Genomic DNA, 15,490 nt, shown 5'->3' on the forward strand with positions numbered 1-15,490 from the left:
GGCTGGATGCAACAGAAATCGGACAGTTTCCTACTTGACCTGTAAGTTAGCTGCATTCCAGTGAGGCAGTGAGGTTCAACGTTGTGGTAAGAAACATTAAGCAATGTGCTGGGACTATGATGTAGCCTTGCTGTGATGCCAGCCCATAACTCGGTTATCAGTGAACCCATTAGCATCATAGTTTCCATGCCATTGTGAAGCAGGTGGAATGCAGAACCAAATTTCAGCAGACAGACAAACTGTCTGATGCACCATCAATAACTCGGAGACATGGGTTAAGGTAGGCTTTTATTGGCTGGAAGAAAGCACAAGCAGCAAGTGACCACCACACAACATCCTGGAGACTGAGGAAGGGTCTGTGCCTCCAATCGCCTTTATACCGGGGTCAGTGGGAGGAGTCACAGGAGCAGTCAGCGGGGAGGGGGGGGGGGGGCGTGTCCAGACAGGTATATGTAGTTCACCACACTGTCCTCCTGGACTGTTGAATTGAAGGTTTTATGAAATCAAGTAAGGGGCATATATAGTGGCTGATGCTACACATATAAAGGACAGAGTCACAAGTGAAGAATGCTTGAAAGTGTTCCTCCAAGTAGGCACCAACTCCCTCTCCTTCCTTCTATCACTCACCCTTCTTTCTTGAATAAAAATGTGACATTCCTTCTTTTCCAGTCACTTGAGATTTTTCTGTCATTTATTCTTTGGGGGTTTTCACCTGTTTCGAGGCTGTCTATAGACAGTAAGAATTTCAAGTTGTATATTGTATACATTCTCTGATAATAAATGGAACCATTGAATCATTAAATCTGTGCATCCTCCATTTCTGCAGCCACTTCTTTCAATCTACTTGGATAAAAGCCATGGCTTCCCTTACAGCTGCATAGATGCCACATAGCTCCAGAGAACCCGGTTCAATTCTGACCTCGGGCACTGGATGGAGTTTGCATGTTCTCCCTATGACTCAAAGATGTGCAGGTTGTACATTGCCCACTGTCCAATGTCACTCATTTCTAGGTGAGTTGTACAAAGTAGCAGGAGTTGATGGAAGGATGAGAAGTGTCACGTACCCCGTGACAGGTTAAAGAACCAGCAGAAATGGAAAACACTTTGGAGTCTGGGATTGCTAATAACTAATAGTGTTTATTAGTAACTATGCAATACAGTACTATAAATGTAGATATATCAAACAGGTTATCAATGATATATATATATATATATACATAAACGTGGAAATGGGAACAAAACTAGGCTCTTTCAAACCCAGGAGTGAATGGATACAGTCTTATGATGATGAAGAGAGTTCAGTTCAGTTTGAGGTAGTTAGTTGAGTAATGTTGGAGAGAGAGAGAGGTGAGAGGTGAGCTGATGCCATTGATCTTCCCATTGTCTTCTGAAATCCTGCTGTAGTCACCGACTATGACCATAGCACGTGCAACCGTTCTTCAGTAATGGAATTATCACCCATTTGTAGACACACAAATAATTCCCCACCGGTCACACCTTTCCACACTGCTAAAGCTACTGATCAATTTCCCCGAATTGATCCTCCAAAACCCCACCTTCCTGTGGGTGGAACAAAGCTCGTTCAGTGTTCGAAACTGTGTGTCTGTCTGTGTAACAGCGGACCTGGTATTTATCCCCACATGTTGGACACCAGCTGTCCATCAACCTGCTCTGCCCTCCTCTCTCTGCAGGAACTTTACAAGCAGGCAAATGTCCTTGTGGAAAGGTAAACAACTTATAGAGAAACCATAACATCAATCTTTCGAGCAGTTTCTGTCTGTCTGTCTCTCTCTCTCACTGCATTGGACACCTCCCTCTCTCTCTTGGTAAAAGATCAAACAGTGTCCAAAAGTCAGTCTCATTCTCCCGACATTTTAAAGTGATTATCCACAGAAAATATGAACCCTAGGGGTACATAACAGAAGAATAAAATGGGATGAGATTAGGATTAGTATAAATGGATGTTTCCTGGTCAATACAGATTTGATAGACAAATGAGCCTGTGTCCATGCTGTATGGCCCCATTTATCACTGAGACCATTCAGCCATTGAGTCCATGCTAACTTACAAATGAACAATCCCATTAGTGCCACTTCATCTTTCCTTGTTTCCCCGTAACATCACAATGGACTTTTTTGCATTCTCATCAACTCTCCTTTGACCTGTTTGGTTGGCACCTACCAACTGTAAGGGATCATTTTCAGTGGTCAGTTAACCCACACGCATATGCTTGGAATATGTAAAGAAACCAACATTAACAATAGCAAGTGGTCACAGAGCAAACATACCAACTCCCCACAGACAGCACCTGAGGTCAGGATCGAACCTAGGAGTGAGGTAGCAACACTATATCATTGTGCCCTCCGCTCATCACCTTTCAGTCCCATTTGTCTACTCAGTAATTTCACTTGCTTGCTCTCTCACTCTGATATTTTTGATAGCTTGAACATCATCGATCGGAGTAACAAATGTAAACAATAGAGTACTGTGCTAAAGTCTTAGGCACATGTAAACAGCAGGGAAACCTAAGACTCTTGCACAGTACTGTATATCGGTTAAAATAAGAAGGTGGTTGGGTTATTGAAGTAAATGTACTTAGCTTTGTATTAAGTGTTATTTGGTAACTGAAAAGACTTAATATACAGTACTGTGCAAAAATCTTAAACAGCCAGCTATATATACTGTATATGCCTAAGACTTTTGCACAGTACTGTATGTTTAATTGTTCTTGCATTTCCTTATTCCCCATTATTAGTTCCCTTATCTCAGATATTGAAAAGTCAGCCTTTACTTCAGACAATATATTGCTTTTTACATTCCTGTACAAATGTTTCCTTCTAAGTTTAATATTTCCTACTTGTTTACTCTCTGTCTTCTCCCTCTTTCTGTTTGTCATCCTTTGCTGATTTCTAATACATTTCCAGTCCACTGGTCTCCCTTCTCTACACTGCATTTCTTTCCTTCAATGTGATACCAGTTTGGACTTCCTTGGCCAGCCATGGATGGATTATCCTCCTTGTACAGTTTTCTTTCTCAATACAATATATCTTTGTTCGGAATTATCAAATATTTCCCTGTGTCTGGTTAAATGGGTCACTTTCAGGTCTCAAGCAGTAACTCATGAGATACTGGAGTGTTCAGTACTGAGTCTCCAACTGCATCACTTTAATGAAGGGGATGAGTGGAAGTCATCCAAAATAAAATTGAAAACGTTAGACTCAGCATCACTGGAGAGAGAAACAATTACCCTTTTGGGCCAATGACCTTCCATCAGGACCAGGGGTCATTAACCTGAAAGATTATTTCTGCATCTCTCTCAGCTGATGCTGCCTGACCAGTGTTTTCTGTTTTTATTTCAGTGAGGGACTCTACTGGGGGGAAGTTAGAGGGGCTAATTGAATGGTCAGTGAGATGGTATATCATGTTAAATAGGCAGCAGTGAAGGCACCGAGTGCTTTCGGAAGGACAAACTTTTCTTTTTTTTTCAGGTGATATGTTCTGATTTAGCCTCTCCTGTCAGGCTTATCTCCAAATACCCTTGGGAAGGTAGTAGAGAACCCCCCCCCCCAACTCTCTGGTGAAGGCAGCCCCCTGATGCAGTGGCAGAGGGAGTTCCACAATTTAAACCCAGCAATGATGAAGATGCACTGATAGACCTCCATTTCAGGATGGCACGCAGTTTGGATAGAAGCCTGCAGGAAGCAGTATCCCCATGCGCATTAGGGCCTTGTTGTGCCTGATCGGTGGGGTTGCAGGTTTGAGAGAGGCCGGTGGAGTAGTCTTGTTGAATATCTACAGTGAGTTTTGTGGACGGGGCACAGTGCAGCCACTGTACACAGTGATGGATGCAGTGAACGTTTAATGTAATTAATGCATGGCCACTCAAGTTGTGTTACCCTGGATGATGCCAAGCTCACTACCTGCCTGGATGAGTGAAGCTCTGACAATGCCTCAACGTTATTGGAGACTCAGTCATAAAGATGAATTGAGCCGTGCAGATGGTGGAATGGCATTTGGGTAGCGAGAAAGTGAGGCACTCATCATAACACACCCATCCTCAGTCCATGTTCACCAGCTCCAGTTGAGGCTTCAGTATAATGCTGTCCAATCGATATTATCGATGGGGGAATTCAGTGATGACAATGCCATTGAATTGCAAGGGTAAATGGTGATTACGCTCTGCTGGAGATAGCCTGGCACCATGTGTCAGGAATATTATTTGTCACTTCTCAGCCCATGTTGGAATGTGGTCCTGGTCTTGTTGCATGCAAGCATGGGCTGCTTCATTTGCTGAATAGATGCAAAAGAAATCGGCCATTGTGCAGTCCCTGCATCTGACCTTCTAGTGGGTGGAAGATCGATGGTGAAGCAGCTAGAGGTGTCTGGGCCTAAGAACCTCTGCAGTGATGTCCAGGGATTGGATGATAAACTAACAATAACCACAACCAACCTTCTTCATGCAAGGTAGGAATGTAGCCATTGGATTGTTTCTCATGGATGTCAATGAATTCAGATGCAGTCATACTGTCAATGCAGTCACTCTCACCCTTCCTCTGGTATTCAACTTGGTCCAAGAGTTCTGGAACCCAGGGATCCTGATGAAACCCAAAAGGGCATTGCTGAACAATGGTGATGAACTGCAACTTAATGGAGCTGTTGACAACATTTCCATCAGTTCGTTGATGATTGAGAGTAGAAAGGTTGGATGGTGATTAGCTGGTTTGGATTTGTCCTGTCTTTTGTGAACAAGACATGCCTGGCTATTCTCTACATGGCTGGGGAGATTACAGTGTTCTGGTGGTCCTGGGACAGCTTGGTTAGCTCTGGAGTGCTTCCTTCAATCCAACAGTTTGTAATATGCCAGGTCTCATTGACCAAATGCCATGAGATTTTATGGAGTCTGATTTTAAGGATTCTCAGGCCAAATGCAATGCTATATTCCACTGTGTCTGTTCTGCCACTGAGTCATGGTGTACCCAGGCACTGTGATGGAAGAGTCTGGCAGATTTTCTTTAAGGTCTGATCCTGTGAGTATGATAGTTTCAACGTGTTTTTTGACCAGTTTGTAGGACAACTACAGTAGCTTATTGCTGTTCTCTAAACTATCGATGAAGGTGCATGGGAGCACCACTGACATGACTGATAGGGCAATGCAGAGGAAGTGATGAACTCCTACTAAGAGAGAGCTCTTCGCAGCTGGTGGACAATGAGAGGGAACATCGCGGGGCAGTGGTAAGGCAGTGCTGGTCTGCTAAAAGGGCAGATTGAGGGAGTTCTTGTGGAGCAGTACTGAGGTTATTCTGCATGTTTCAAACGGCAGTAATGAGCAAGTGATACAACAACAGAGGATCAGTACAAAGGGAGCTCTGTGCTGGCTGTTCACTAACCCGAGGAAGTTTCTATACTAGAAATAAATGGGTGAGGATTACGTTGTTTCAAAGTGAGACTAAGAATTGGATATTTGATGACTCTTTTCGAGAAGAAAGATAAAATGGAAAATTAGGAAGAAAGCCCTAGGAATGAAGATTGGAGAGAGAAGAGATCTTAGCTCTGAAAAGCTGGGGTGAAGTTGCAAAAGAGCAAGGAACAGAAACATCGGTGGAAGCTGTACATAAGCTCCTAAACTGTCAAGTTAACATTGGCACAGCGTAAGTCAGGTAATTAGAGGTGCAAACAAAAAGCAGGATAATATAAAGCAACACACACAAAATGCTGGAGGAACTCAGTAGGCCAGGCAACAGTTATGGAAAAAAGTACAGTCAACGTTGCAGCCCGAAACCCTTCATCAGGATTGTCAGGTCATCTGTTCATGATGTGGGGTTTTGGCCTGAAACATCGACTGTTTATTCATTTCCATAGATGCTGCCTGACCTGCTGAGTTCCTCCAGAATTCTATGTGTGTTGCCTTGGATTTCCAGCATCTACCGGTTTTCTCATGAGCATGATAATATACCCCTGGGGATTTGAAACTACATATAGAGTAGCTTAACTGAGTATTTTTAAGAATATACATGATGTATGTACAAATTGCAGGTGATACAAATATTAATGTTGCAGGTGGTGAGGGGGTTAGTCTCAGGATCCAGAAAGACATTGATCAGCTGTAAACTGGCAGAGCAATGGCAGAAGAAATTTAATTCACTTTGGTGTGATGTGCTGGATTATCCACATCCACATCCACATCGACTTGTAGGGGCTTTTGTAATATTGAAGTTAAAGATAAAAAGATGAAAATAAGGATAATGGTCACATGTACATCAAAACATTGAGATATATCTGGACAATGAAATGCGTTGTTTGTGCCGATGACCAGCGCAATCTGAGGATGTGCCACTATGCTTCTACTGCCAACATACTGCAGCATGCTCACAATTTACTAACTACAACCTCTACATCTTTGGAATGTGGGAGAATCTTATAACGCCCAGAGGAAACCCCCATGGCCATGGTGAGAACATATAAATTCCTTACAAACAGCAGCAGGAATTGAATCCTGATCTTTTGACCACTGACACTGATATGACAGTGCTATGCTAACTGTTACCTTACTGCCCAAGAAGATAAAAACAGAGGCACCTTCCAATGATCCTTGAAGCTACCAACGTGGGTAGATAGGATGGTAAAATTTGCATATGGGTTCCTGCCTTCACTAGGTGAGACCCAGGATATAAGAGCAGGGATGTTACAGTACAGCTTGCAGGCCACATCTGAAACTGTGCAATTTTGGACACTACAGTACAGAAAACAAGTGGTTGTCCTTGAAAGAGTGCGGAGGAGCTGCACGAGGGTTCTGCCTGGGATGGAGAGTTTCAGTTATGAAGAGTGACTCATTAGGCTGGGGTTGTTTTCCTTGGAGTGGAGGAAGTTAAATGGGGAACCTGGTAGAGGTGTGCAACACTATGGGGGGTATAGCTACCATTCATTCATTCATCATGTGCCAGGTCGTTTGACGTGGACGATCATGGTCTCATGACTATGATTGTTCTTGGCAAATTTTTCTATAGAAGTGGCTTGCCATACCTTCTTCTGGGCAGTGCCATTACAAGCTGGGGGACCCCAATCATTATCAATACGCTTCAGAGATTGTTTGCCTGGTGTCAGTGGTTGCGTGACCAGGACTTGTGATCTACACCAGCTGCTCCCATGGTTTCTCATGACCCTGATCGGATGGTGGGGGTGTGCTAAGTAGGTGCTATGCCTTACCCAAGGGTAATCTGCAGGCTAGCGGAGGGAAGGAGTGCTTTACACCTCCTTTGGTAGAAACATAGATCCACCTGTGGTAGCTACAGTAAATGGTAATAAACTTTTCCTCATAGCAGTGGTGTCTATATGAGAAGAGTTTAAAGGTTTACAGGTTATGAGGAAGACGGTCATGAAGGGGTAGGAAAGCACTGCCTGAATGTGTGGTGAACACAGAAGAAGTATCTAACAGTACTTGAGTTGACAAGTATCTACCACCACTTGGTCCATGGAGGGCTATTGACCAAGTGATAGTAAATGAGATTAGTGCAGATGGGTGTTTGATGGCCAGCAAGGACAAGGCGGGTAGGAGGCTCTGACTCAATGACTTTATTCCCAGTTGCACATGAATAGCTAATTAGATATTTGCATCAGCAAGCATGTGGCCACTGAGTGTATGTCATATACCTCAGGTTCAGCAGCTTCTCCAGACTGAGTTATCAGATGAAGCTCAATCAGCATAAAGGGCTCAAACTCTTTATCAGTTTCAATATCATTTGCCATTCCTGCCTTGCACATCATGGTGTCTTCATCTGCCTCCTCCAGAATCCATGTCTCTGGTGGTTTCAGTGCTGGAAGGCTATCGACATGCAGCACAGTCTCATGGCTGAAGGGAGATTGGGGTGCTCAATGGATTTCTTGTTTTTAGCAAAGAAACTAGACGCACTCTTCAGACAGAAGTAGCAGTCTGTCACATGATCCTTCTCTCGCCAAGTCATCGGGACAGCAAATGGCATTGACTTCCAGATACCTCAGAGCCAAGCTCTGGGATTGACAGTACATGTTGTGTGATAAATGTGAGGAGTCAGGCTTTGTCTTCGTCACCAATTTTAGAACCCATAAGCCTTCTTAATAAGAGGAGCCATGTTCCGCCTCTGACATTTAAGCATATAATCACCACAGATATAGCAAAGTATCGCAGCTGTTGCAAAATTGGCAAGACATTTTGCTATCACGAGTGCTCCTGAAAATACAATTACTTTATTATATCGCGTACACACAATATGCTATGTGCGCAGATCATGCACGTCCACGTGACCGCAAACCGATATACCTGTAAACACAACGCACAGAATGGTGTGTATGTGAAGCTTTTACAGACATTCTAAGATCCACCCTGCCTCAACATGCCCAGGCAAGCCTTGACAAGATAGAAAACCTTTCATCTTACATTGACTTGAATTATGAAGTGAATTAACAAATGCAAGTTATTTTAAAACATGGTGCACGATAGGTAAATTTTATGGTGATTTTTATGATCATCAGTCCAAAATCCATAAGATACGCCCAAAAGTATTCAGGAAGCAAAATGTTTGCTGTGCGGACTTACAGTTAGGATGCAGTTTTGGATGGGCTGTGCTGGGGAAATGCCGTAGGGTCAGGGAGCAGTACTGAAAGAGAATTACTCTGCTGCAAAGCAGATACAGTACTGAGGGACTTCTTTCCTTCATTCTCAGCATCTGGGCATTGCTGGCAAGACCAGCATTTATTGCCCACCCAGATGGTCTTGAGAAGGTGGCGACGAGCTGTTCATTTGCACCACTGCAATTCATGAGTTGAAGGTGCTCCTGCAGTCTGTTGAGCAGGAAGTACTAGGGTTTGGACCCAGCAACAACAATGGATGGTGTGTAACCTGGGGAACCTGGCAGTGGTGGTGTCTCATGTGCTCGCTGCATTTGTCCATGCTGGGAACATCTGTGGGTTTGGAGTAGGCTGAGTGAATAACTGCAGTACATTGTGGACTTGATACACAGTGCATTCAGAGAGGAGGGTGCCAATGGATCCTGGGTGTTGTTCAGATCCACAGAGCTGCACACATCCAGGCAAGTGGAGCGTATTCCATCAGATTCCCTGCATGTGCCTTCTAAAGGCCTTGGGGTGATAGGAGGTGCACCACCACCAAAAATTACCCACCCTCTGCCTGTTCATGCAGGAAGATGCATGATCCAGTTGGTTTCTGGTCAACAGTGGCCCCTGGAGTATTGATGGCGGGGAACTCCATGCTGGTAATTCCAGGGTAAGTAATCAGACTCTCTCCTGCTGGAGACGGCCATTGCTTCGAGCTTCTGTGAAAGCAGAGTTATTTGCCAGTTATCAGCTGATGCAGGATCGGTCTCTGGTGCTGCTTCAACTTACTGAGCTATTGCAAATGAAATGGAGCTTTGTGCAAACATCAGCCAAAGTCACCACTTTTGAGTGTATGATGGAAAGAAGATCACTGATGGAACATTTTCTTTAATTTTTATTTAGAAATACAGTGTGGAACAGGCCTTTCTGGCCCAACGAGCCGCACCACAAGGCAACCCACCTATTTACCACTAGCCTAATCACAGGATAATTCACAATGACCAATTAGTCTACTGACTGGTATGTCTTTGGACCATGGGAGGAAACCGGAGCTCTGGGAAGAAACTCACGCAGCTCACGGGGAGAACATACAAACTCCTTACAGACGACACCAGAATTGAACCCCGAACTCTGAAACACCCTGAGCTGTAATAGCACCACACTAACCACTAGCCACTATGCTACAGTGGCTGAAAGTGGTTGGACCCAGGACACTGCCCCGCGTAAATCCTGTAGTGATGTCCTGGGACTAGGATGACTGACACACAAAAAAAACCACAACCGTTCCTGATGAAGGGTCTCAGGCTGAAATATTGACCATTTATTCCCTCTATAGATGCTGCCTGCCCTGCTGAGTTCTTCCAGCATTTTGTGTAGGTTACCACTAATACATCGTGTGAAGTGTGATGCCCATTAACTTTAGTTATGCTACACTCAGTTGAATATTGCCTTGATGTCAGCTCACCTCTGGAATTCAGCTCTTTGGGCCATAACTTTGGTGAGGTCCGGACCTATGTGGTCGAGGCAAAGCACCAACTGGGTATTGTTGAGCTGGTTATTGATGAGTGAGAGCCACTTGACAGCGTTGTTGACAACAATTTCCATCAATTTCCTGCTGATTGAGAGCCGACTGATTGAGCGATAATTAGCCAGACTCCATTTGTCCTGTTTCTTTCAATAGGTCGTAGCTGGGCACTTTTCCAGATAGTTGGATAGATGCCAGTGTTGTACTGTACTGCAATAACTTGGCTAGAGGCGCAGCTAGGTTTGGAACACAGCTGTTCCGTACTGGAGCTGGGGTGTTTTCTGCTCCTGTAGTCTTTGCTACTGCTGGAGGGATTGTGTTGGGTGCCCTGCTAAACCTGACATTAAGGAGAAACGCTCCCGTGGTGGGAGTCAGCCTTCACAGTTATGATGAAGGATCTTCCATCCAAAAAGCTAGCTCAGATGCTGATGTTCCCTGTGTTACACAAAATGCTGGAGGAACTCAGCAGACCAGGCAGCATCTACGGAAAAAGTACAGTTGATGTTTCAGGCTGAAACACTTTGGCAGGACTGCCTCCTCTACCTCTGCGAAGAGACCACACTTGGGTTGGAGAGCAACATTTTATATTCCATCTGGGTAGCAGCCAAACTAATGGCAAGAATATGGATTTTTCGAACTTCCAGTAATTGCCCACCCCCCCCCCCCACATCACCACTCCCATTCCCATTTTCCACTCTCACTTTACCTCCCTACCTTCCCATCATCTCTCTCTGGTGCTCCTCCCTCTTCCCTTTCTTCCATGGTCTTCCCCCCTCTCTTATCAGATTTCCCCTTCTCCTGTCCTTTATTTCTTTCACCTATCAGCTTTCTCTCTCGCGTGTTCACCTATCACCTTGTACTTCTTCCTCCCCCCCCCCCCCACTTTCTTGCTCTAACTTCTCATCTTTTTCTTTCCAGTCCTGCCGAAGGGTTATGGCCCGAAATGTCGACTGTGCTTTTTTTTTCCCATAGAGCCGCCTGTTCTGCTGAGTTCCTCCAGCATTTTGTGTGTGTTGCTTGGATTTCCAGCATCTGCAGACTTTTGCCCGTTTGTGATGTTCCCTGTGTTTCCTGCTGTTATTTAGTACTGGGTGGGGGTGAGTTTTAGAAGGAGAGTTTTGGGGGGACATGTTCATGGTCAGAAGTGAAGCCGTGAATGAACACTGAACTGTGATGGAGCAGTGGTGCAGAGTGTCAGGTCAGTGAGTGATGAACAGTTAGGAGGCCAGAACTTACTGAGTTCACTTTTGCTGGGCAGCATAAAGGAGTGCACACCTGTAGGGACAGTGCAAAATCTGACAGTGGGATGTACCCAGGGAAGACTGACTGCAATGTGGACGGGTAAGAGAAACCGTGCAATTGCTGTGAGGTAGAGGGGTCACAGTGTCCTCTAGGTGAGGCAACACTTCACCTGCGAACCTGCTGGGGTCATATATTTTGTACACTCCAGTCCAGTGCAGCCTCCTCTACATTGGTGACACCCGTCGTAAATTGGGGGAGCCGATTTATCAGGCACTGCCACTCATCTGCCACAAGTGGGACTTCCGGTGGTCAAACGTTTTTATTCCGATTTCTATTCCCATTCCAACATGAACTGGCCACCCTCAGGGTGGTGGAGCAACACCTTATTGTCTATCTGGGTAGCCTCCAACCTGATGGTATGAATATCAATTACTCCTTCTGGTAAACAAATTCCACCCCACCTCCATTCTGCATTCTGACCTATAACCTCTTCTCACTTGTCTATTACTTCCTTCTGGGTCCCCCCTTCCCTTTCTCCCATGCTTCATTCTGCTCTCCTATCAGCTTCCTTCTTCTCCAACCCCTGACCCTTCCCACCCGTCTAGCTTCACCTATCACCTTCCAGCTCGCCTCTTTCCCCTCTCCCACCTTTTTATTCTGGCATCTTCTCCCTTCATTTGCAGTCCTGAAGCAAGATCTTGGCCCAAAACAACGATTATCTATTCATTTCCATAGATGCTGCCTGACCTGCTGAGTTCCTCCAGCATTTTGTGCGTGTTGCTTTGGCCTTCCAGCACCTTCAGACATTCTCAAGTTTGGAAAATTAGAGACATAACAACAAAGAGTAAGAATTTAATGCCAACAAATGCAAGGTGATAGATTTTAGGAAATCAAACAAGATAGGACATACACTGTAAATGGTAGGACCCCAAGGAACGTTAGTGAACCGAGTCCCTGATTTACCTGAATGTGGCACCACAGGTTGACAGATTGGTGAAGAAGGCAAAAGGCATTCTTGCCTTCATCCAACAGGGCAGAGGAGAGTTGGGGTGTCTTGCTACAGCTTTACGAACCATTGGCTAGATTACACTTGGAGTGCTGTGTCCAATTCTGGTCACCACACCATAGGATTTGATCTCATTGGACAGAGTGCAGAGGAGATTCATCAGGATGGAGGACTTGAGTTATAAGAAGAGTTTGGATAGGCTGAGTTTGGTTTCCCTGGACTAAAGGAGGCCAAGGGGTGATCTAATAGAGATGTAAAAATGATGAGAGTTAGATAATAATATTTATTCCATAATTGGGAATAAAGGAGGGCATGGGTTTAAGATGGCTCAGAGGGGATGATGAAAAAGGTTGCCACAGGAGAGCTGACAGACCAGAAACACAATAATGATAATCTCTGGGTTACCACATGCATCTTGGCACAAGGTCAATGAGGTCAGAGAGTCGAATGCATGGTTCAAGATTTCAATGGGAGAAATAGGTTCCAATGCACCGGACAGTGGCAGTAGCAGTAGGACAAGATGGAGTTGTCCTACTGAGTGTCTGTGATTGAAATAGGCTGGGGCATTGAATAACCAGGCCTGTAGGCAAGGGTTTAGGCTAACTCTTGGTGAGGAGAGTCCAGTGAATGGAAATTCAGAAATTTAAGAGGAAAGGATAGGTCTACAGCTGGAGTTCCTGAACTTTTTTAAGCCATGGACCAATACCATTAAGTAGGCTGGGAATCTCTGCTCTGGCGTGTAGGGCAGTGAAATGGGGAGTGGTACCTTGAGTTTGGCAGTAAGGACACTGCATACAAACACAACCTCCATTTAGCATCAGAACAGGGCAAATAGCCAACAGACAAAATTAAAGGTAAATACATCAAATAAGCTAGTAACTGTAACAGCTGGAAACAGCTATGATCTGAGATGTATGGTTTCCGGGTGACCAGGAGGAGTTAAACGTTTCAGAAGTGACAGGCAAAAAGAAAAAAAAAACATGAGATAACCCTCATGATACGGAAAGGCAGCAGAGGGCTAATTCAAAGATGAAGAGATGGTTTGGGCAAAGCTAAGAAACAGTTAGAAGTAGAAAGCACCATTGTGGATTGTTTATGGGGACCCAAACCATATTCTTGATCAAACACGAGGAAATCTGCAGATGCTGGAAATTCAAACAACAACACACACAAAATGCTGGTGGAACACAGCAGGCCAGACAGCATCTATAGGGAGAAGCGCTGTCGACGTTTCGGGCCGAGACCCTTCGTCAGGATGTATACTCTTGATGCTGGACGTGGTGCAAATCAGGAAATTAGAGGAGTTTGTAATACAGGACAATAGTCTGGGGACTTAAATCTAAACATAGACAGGGAAAACCAGTTGAATCGTGGAGGATAAATTTATGTAGTGTACACAAGATGGTTTCTTGATCAGTATGATGATGAACCATGGAGGTAATGGGTTAATTTAAATCTGGCTTTGTGCCATGGGAATTAGTTAATTAATGATCTGTTAGCCAAGGGGACTTTAGTACAACTAACAATTTGATACAGCATTCTATCAATATCTAAAATACCTTGGTTCAGTCTGAAACTAGGGTTTTAAATCTAAATAATTTCCAAAGATGGGAGGTGTGAGCTGGCTCTGGTAAGTCACCAAGTCTTACCAAGGTCTGACTGTAAGCCCATCGTTAAAAACGGTAATGCAGTTTTCTGCATAATCTTCAGAGAAAAAGCCCACAGAAAATTAGGTCTAGCTGTGGTTAACGTTAAGGCAGCATTAATCCAGAGAAAAGGCCTACAATGTGATCAAAGGGAGCCATAATTCTGAGAAGTGGGTAATTTCAGAATTCAGCAAATAGAGAGCAAACTGACAGCGGAGAAAGAGAAAGTTAACAAGGTTATGATCCAGTGAAAAGTATTGTTAAAGCTATTATATATGTATAATAGGAAAAGATTTGCATTGATCCCTTCCACAAACTGAAACAGGAGAATTATAATGGGTAATCAAGAGGAATTAAACAAAGATTTTGCAACACACACAAAATGCTTTAGGAACTCTCAGGCCAGGCAGCATCTATGGAAAAGTGTAAACAGGTGATGTTTCAGGCTCAGCCTGGGAATAAAAGATGAGAAGTTAGAGCAAGGGGGGGGGGAAGGAAAAGTACAAGGTGGTAGGTGATAGGTGAAACTGGGAGAGGGAAGCTGATTGGTGAAAGAGATAAAGGACCGGAGAAGGGGGAATCTAATAGGATAGGGTAGAAGAACATGGAAGAAAGGGAAGGGGGAGGAGCACCAGAGGGAGGTGATGGGCAGGTAAGGAGATGAGGTGCGAGAGGGAAATGGGAATAGGAATGGAAATGGTAAGGGGGGGGGCAATTGCTGGAAATACATGCCACCGGGTTGGAGGCTACCCAGACAGAACATAAGGTGTTGTTCCTTCAACCTGAGTCAGCCTCATTTTGGCAATCAAGGAAGCCATGGACTGACATGACGGCCAGGTTTTGCACCAGACATTACAAAGGGTACAATTGAGATCAACAGATATGGAGTGAATAGAGTGAATAAAAAGCTCAAATAAACCATCATTAGTCAAAATATCCTACTGAAGGCCAATAAATTACGCAGATCCCAAGATTTTGAAATAATAGATGTACTGCTGTCATATTCCAAAAATTCCTTTAATTTAATATCTTTTCCCAAAAACTGAAATATCAAGATTTAAGAATATTTAAGGAAGAGGACAAAGAAATGGGCAATCACCAACCAGTTAGTCTGACATCAGAGACAACGAATGCGCTGGGATCTCAATAAATAAGTCCCATTATATTAGAAATTATAATGGGACTGGGTGGAGTGAAATGAATTTCTGAAAGGTTAATCATGTTTGACAGATTTTTGAGGTTGTAACAAGAAGAACAGGTGAAGGTAAACAGTTACTGTGGTGCATGCAGATCATTAGGACTAGCAGAAGACATTTGCTAAGATGCCCTACCTAAGTTTGTGAAAAAAATTAAATTGCATGTATGGGGGAGGGATTATGGGGGAGGGATAATTAGAGAACTGTGGTCAGATATTATCCCTTCACATAGCAAAGAATGTGCTGCCCTAGAGAGAGTGTAGCTGAATTACTAGACTGGTTAAATGAA

The sequence above is a fragment of the Hypanus sabinus genome, chromosome 21 (assembly GCF_030144855.1).
Source record: "Hypanus sabinus isolate sHypSab1 chromosome 21, sHypSab1.hap1, whole genome shotgun sequence".
NCBI lineage: Eukaryota > Metazoa > Chordata > Chondrichthyes > Myliobatiformes > Dasyatidae > Hypanus > Hypanus sabinus.